General features: G+C 39.0%; 1 long non-coding RNA gene across 1 annotated transcript; it reads right to left on the reverse strand.

Annotated features, from left to right (window-relative positions):
• Window positions 1-1,086: 1,086 nt before the first annotated feature.
• LOC107835202 (uncharacterized) lies at window positions 1,087-5,933 on the reverse strand. The gene is made up of 5 exons (XR_001661029.1): window positions 5,718-5,933; window positions 1,540-1,567; window positions 1,440-1,481; window positions 1,280-1,331; window positions 1,087-1,140 (listed from the first exon to the last, which is right to left on the reverse strand). It is a non-coding gene; the product is annotated as an uncharacterized LOC107835202 (long non-coding RNA).
• Window positions 5,934-5,941: the final 8 nt, after the last annotated feature.

Below are 5,941 nucleotides of genomic sequence, written 5' to 3' on the forward strand. Positions count from 1 at the left end.
CAGCTTAAACAGGATTGTTTGGTATTCTGAAAATACATCTGAAATGGATACCTGAATGAAGAAGGACACTAAAAAAGTTTGGAACTGTAATAACTCCGGCGTCAGCTCTTCTCCAGTGTCTTATGAGCTATAGTGCCATCAAATAAGAAATTCATGTGAGAATTATTGGCTTGTAATTTTTTTAAATAAATGTTAATTGATTTAATGCATTTGTAATTAGCATCCATGGAGTAAAGGGTTTGTCAATGTAATGAAAATATGTTTCTGTAAGAAAAATATCTAACACCAGTAACATTTGACATAATTAAGGCTGCCTTTTACCCAATTCTACATTAGTATAACATGAAGTCGCCTTGAAGGAAGCAGTGATGGTATTCCAGTCTAAACATTGTGTGTTGTATTTTCACATCAAGAACAGATGACAAAAAAAAAATCCTGAACATCTTTCAACTTGTTTACGAGGCTATTTCTAAGGCTTTAAGAGCACGTCGACAAATTATCAAAAGCATCTGTAATGCATCAATAGTAAAGAGTCTGAGCAAAAATGGCATCTATAGGGGAGTTTGAATTTAAGTTGAAGAGAGATGCTTTAAGATGAGATTAAACAGGTTGATGTTGCTGTAAAATCCTTTAACATAATTTTAAAAGGAGTGGATAAATGTTCTAAAAGCAATGAAGAAAGCCTACATTGTTTTGTAGGTTTTCAATTTAGAGTTATCAATTTAGAGGAATTGTTTTCTTTTTAGCAATTTCCAATGAAATCATAATTTGAAGGCTGCTTTTCTACGTTATCAAGTTGTTATTTTAGATTATAATGAAATTGATGATCTTGGCAAAAAAAAAAAGAAACCTGTAAATGGACTGTATTTAGTTTCAAGGAAAGAATCTCAAACATTATTACACAGTTACTAGTTAATGTGCATTTTCCTCCTTGGCAGTATTTTTCATTTTCACCCAGTTAGGTTGACATTGCCAATTAAAATTTAAGCAACCAAATATGCCTGTCTGGTTTTACATTGGTTTGTTAGTAAGAACCAACTAAATCAATGCACAATAAAACCCCTGAAGATTAATGATTGTACATTGTTTCAGTGACTTTCAGTGAATTTAATATCCTATAATGGAATCAAAGTGTTCAATCTTACCATGCATTTGCATGTAACCATGCAGATGTTGAAGGGACAGAACATGCAACAGAGAAAAGGAGCAGGATTTGAAAAGCTGAATTATACATATAAACAAATCTGATTATTTGTAAATATAAAATACAATATCTCACCATCATCTTCTCTTTAGACAGATGTTTATAAAAATTCCAGCTATGGAGCAAACTGTGAAGAAAATGAAAGAAAATACATGTTTTTATATTTTTCATTTCACTTTCAATCAGAGAAAATGCTAATATTAATTTCACAGAGAGAAACTTTAATTCATGTTACCTATTGCAAAAATGGCCACACTGCCTATAGGAGGTGTATTTCCTGTAAAGACAGATAAAATAATTTCAAAGCCCAACCAATGATAACACATCTTGCTTACCTTCATATAGTCTCTACTATACTCTGCTCTGCAAGTACAAAACAGTGTAGTTAGTGGATTTACTTAATTACAGCAAAGATCCAATTAAATCTTTATAAGAAAAACATCTCAGACTTCACAATTCTTCAGGAAACTGATAAAACTCCTGCAGAGGTGTCCAGAGAGGAAAATCATCCATTTATCATTCTCCAAACATGCCACATTACTTGTTAGATTATCTCATAAGGCAGTGGCTCGCCAAGGTCGTCACCAAACCGGTGATCAGTGGTTTTCACTCCTACATTGTCTGAGAAATCTATAATTTATTTCCCAGTGTTGTACACAGAAAATCCACTTGATTATGACAAAAAAATAAAAAAAATACAAAAAAAATAACAGAACAGAACATCACTGCTACACTGACAAATTGTAAGTTAAAAATTTGCTTTCCACCTTGATTTAAAAATACATTTATGACATTTAGAGCTTTTTAATAATTTTTTTTCATAAAGTGGATTATGATGCACTGTTTGTAGTAATATTTTCATCACACACATGGTATTAATCTATAGACTTAAAATGACAAAGTTAGCATAATTCTCATATATTTCCTAATTTGGATGAAAAAAAAATGTGTGTAATCCCTCCCTGGGCTGCCTCCATGCAGTGGTGGAGGAATTAGAGTGTTCCAATTATTCTAGGAGTTATATTGTCAGGGGCTTCATGCTTCTAGAAGGGTCACCCAAGGCAGAAAGGTCCTAGGTGAGAAACCAGACAATTTGCAGCCCAAAGATCAATTACGATGAGTACAATCAATGGAATCAGTGTTCCCTCGCCCGGACACGGGTCACCAGGGCCCCACTCTGGAGCCAGTGCTCGAGGTGAGGCAAGCTGGCAAGCGCATTTTGGGTGGACTTTCATCCATAAATCCTGGCCAGTAACAGCCCAAAGAGGACACATGGGTCCCCCTTTACATGGACTCATCACCTGTGATAGAGGGACTGCAGACTGAGTGTGGTTTGCTTCAAAGGAATCACAGTTTTAAGCTTAAGGTCTATTCAGAGATTCGGGAGAGAAGGATTAATTGGATAGTGGAACTTCAGATTCAAGAGCAGTATGGTTTTCATCCTGGAGGTGGAACACTGGACCAATTCTACACCCTCGGGATCCTAGAGCATGTGTTGGAGATGGCCTGACCATTTTACATGTGCTCTGACAACTTGGAGAAGACGTTCGACTGTGTCCCTCCCTGTGGGACTTACTCCGGAAATATGGCGTAACAGGCCCTGCCATTCAGTCTTTTAGGTCCCTGCGTGATCTATGTCAGAGCTTGCCCTAGATGATGATAGTAGGTTGGGCTCATTTCCGGTGAGAGTTGGACTCTGCCAAGGTTGTCCACTGTCACACATTCTGTTCATAATATTCACAAAAATAATCTGTAGGTGCAACTAAGACATTTAGGGGGTTTGATTTGGTGGCCTTATGATTGCGAGCCTGCTTTCTGCAGATTATAGGCTTTATCAGGTCATTTTGCTTTTGCTGGAGTGTTTTGCAGCTGAGTGTGAAGAGGCCAGGATGATGATCAGTGCCTCCAAATCCAAGGCCATGGCCTTGAGCCAGAAAAGGATAGAATTCCTTCTACGGGTCACAGAAGGGATCCTGCCCTAAGTGGAGGAGTCTAATTATCTTGGGATATTGTTCACAAATGAGGAAAAACTGAACAGGAGATCATTAGGCAGATTAGTTCAACTTCTACAGCGAAGAAGGCGGCGCGGTACTGGTCTCTTGTCGTGAAGAGAACTAACTCAAAGGTGAAGTTGTCAATTTACCAACATAAGTCAACTTATGATCCTACCCTTATCTATGATGATGAGCTTTGGGTCATGACCGAAAGAATGAGATCACGGACACAAATGGACAAAATGAGTTTTCTCCTCAGGGTGTCTGGGCTCCCTCTTAGAAATATGATGACAAGTTTGGTCAATCAGGAGAGACTCAGATTAGAGCCACTGCTTCTCTACGTTGAGAGGAGCCAGTTGAGGTTGCTCGAGCATCAAGTTAAGATGCCTCCTGGATGCCTCCCTGGTGAGGTGCTACAGAGACTTCTTACTCAGTGGAGAACCACAGGAAGAATCCAGACATGCGGAGGGACTATATCTATATCTCTTGGCAGGCCTGGGAACGCCTTGGAATTCCGCCAGAGGAGCTTGTCCAGGTTTCTGGGTAGAGGGAAATCTGGGACTCCGTACAGAGGCTGCTATCCCCACAACCCGACTCAATATTGTGGTGTGGTAAGGAAGTCTCTAAAGGGGACACATTCTTTTTAATAAACTTTTATAGAAATATCCTCATCACAAAGTACAGTAAAAATGTGAAACTGTGCCAAACTATTCTTGTTTCATATTCTACACATTGTTTTGTTGCAGGAGCAGATGAAATACTTTTGGTTGCAATTTTGCCTTCTGTGATTTATCCTTTAACAAAGGATTCAGCTGCAATCATCCGGAGTACATTTCTTCTGCATTTTGAAATATTCTAGACATGCAACATGCAGCTAATATTAATTTGGCATGTACAATAGACATTATCTACAACTGATATTCATGCACCATCCATTTGCTTATAGATTTCGTTCGTTCATAGTACCTTTTTTCCGCACTATAAGGCGCACCTTGAATGAATGGACCTTACCATAGGGGCCGCGTTTCATTGGCTAATGCCCATTTCACGTCACAGCGCAGCTACCACATGCGTGACCGTCTCACAAACACAAGCCACAGTAGTAAACACATGCTAATGTACATTGTGGACTAGCAGACCGGCATAAAGTTTTTGCGTCAGGACTCGAAAAAGAATGGTTCTCCACTGTCAGTGGGGTATCTGTACAGGCGATGTCAGGTATCCTGATCGTATTTGTGGAACTAAAATTCACAGATTTCCAAAATCTGAAACGGAAAGCCTTGCTTGGATCAAAGCTTGTGGACGACCGCATTTGCAGCTCAACCGTCGTAGGATCAATAAGAACAAAGGAGTGTGTGCTGGTGTAAGTATTATTGCTTTGCTTTCTTTGTGTTTAGTGAACAACAAAAAGAAAGTCAATAATTAATACATCCATTATGAAAACCTTTTAGCTAAGTACAGCATAATGGCAGTACCGATACAACTTCTACACCTTGAAGCCTGTCTGCACAGTCTTATGTTAGCTGAATCAATATGCAATGTGTACCGTATCAGACATGCATTAAAGATTTTATTTTACCTGAAAAGGCTTTTTACTAAACTGTAATCGTGTTAGCCACGCTAGCACTGAGTACAGTGTGTCAGGCCTAGGCACACTCATCCTGTTCTGTTTTTGTTTGCAAACAACAGAAATCACTGATTTCAAAAGTAACCCTCAAAACCATGAATGCCCGACTTACACAGCCACGTGGGATTTTAGGGGGCGTTTCTGGGCGGAGCTTGGTAAGGTCCATGGCCTATTTTAAAACTTTTTCATATATAAAGCGCACTGCATTATAAGGTGCATAAAATATACCCTTATACAGGTTGCCACCGTCCCAAGCCAGGTTCCACCTATGGGGGACGCGATTTGTTCCATGCTCTACAAATGTGGACGTATAATAATAATGAAGTGGTCCGAGTACTTTATATAGTAGGCTGCCGCAGTCATTGTTTCACTCACGGTGTTGGTGTTGCGCTATTGTGCCCATCTGTACGGTGGCCCTGAGGTGCAAAGCACAACAACTTTAACGAAGCATAATTACAAATTACAAAATCACTACAACATTAACGAAAACATGACAACATTAACAAAAACACAACAACATTAACAAAAACACAACAACATTAACGAAATCACTACAACCTTCACGAAAACACAACAACATTAACAAAAACAAAACACAACGACATTAAGAAAACGGAAAAGGTAGGTCCCAGTGGAGACCTAAGAAATCGCTGATTGGACTACAGCTCATTAGAAAACGGAAAAGGTAGGTCCTAGTGGGAGACCTAAGAAATCGCCTGGGTAACACAGACCAACCGACCTTATAGTGCGGAAAATACGGTAATCATCAATGTTGCAATCTCCTATTTCAAACCGCAAATCTCCAATTAGATATGTTAGCAAAACACATTTTGACAAATTACCAGCAGTTTAGGGTAAAGTAACTTTAATATGTAAGTTAGACAGGACTCACTCTTGCAGATTAGATCTGGCTCAGTCCAATTCCCATCAATGCAGGTTATGTTCTCAGAGCCACTTTCTTTTTCAAATCCATTGCTGCACTTATATATGACCTCGGTTCCATCTGGGAAATGCTCTTTTAGGAGGGATTCGTCAGTGAGAACCAAGTTTTCTCCACCTTTAGGTATGCGGCAATAAGCTAGGAGGAAATAAAAATCTTGCATGAGCATTGTAATT

Source organism: Poecilia formosa, unplaced genomic scaffold (genome assembly GCF_000485575.1).
Source record: "Poecilia formosa unplaced genomic scaffold, Poecilia_formosa-5.1.2 Scaffold1220, whole genome shotgun sequence".
In the NCBI taxonomy this organism is placed as follows: Eukaryota; Metazoa; Chordata; class Actinopteri; order Cyprinodontiformes; family Poeciliidae; genus Poecilia; species Poecilia formosa.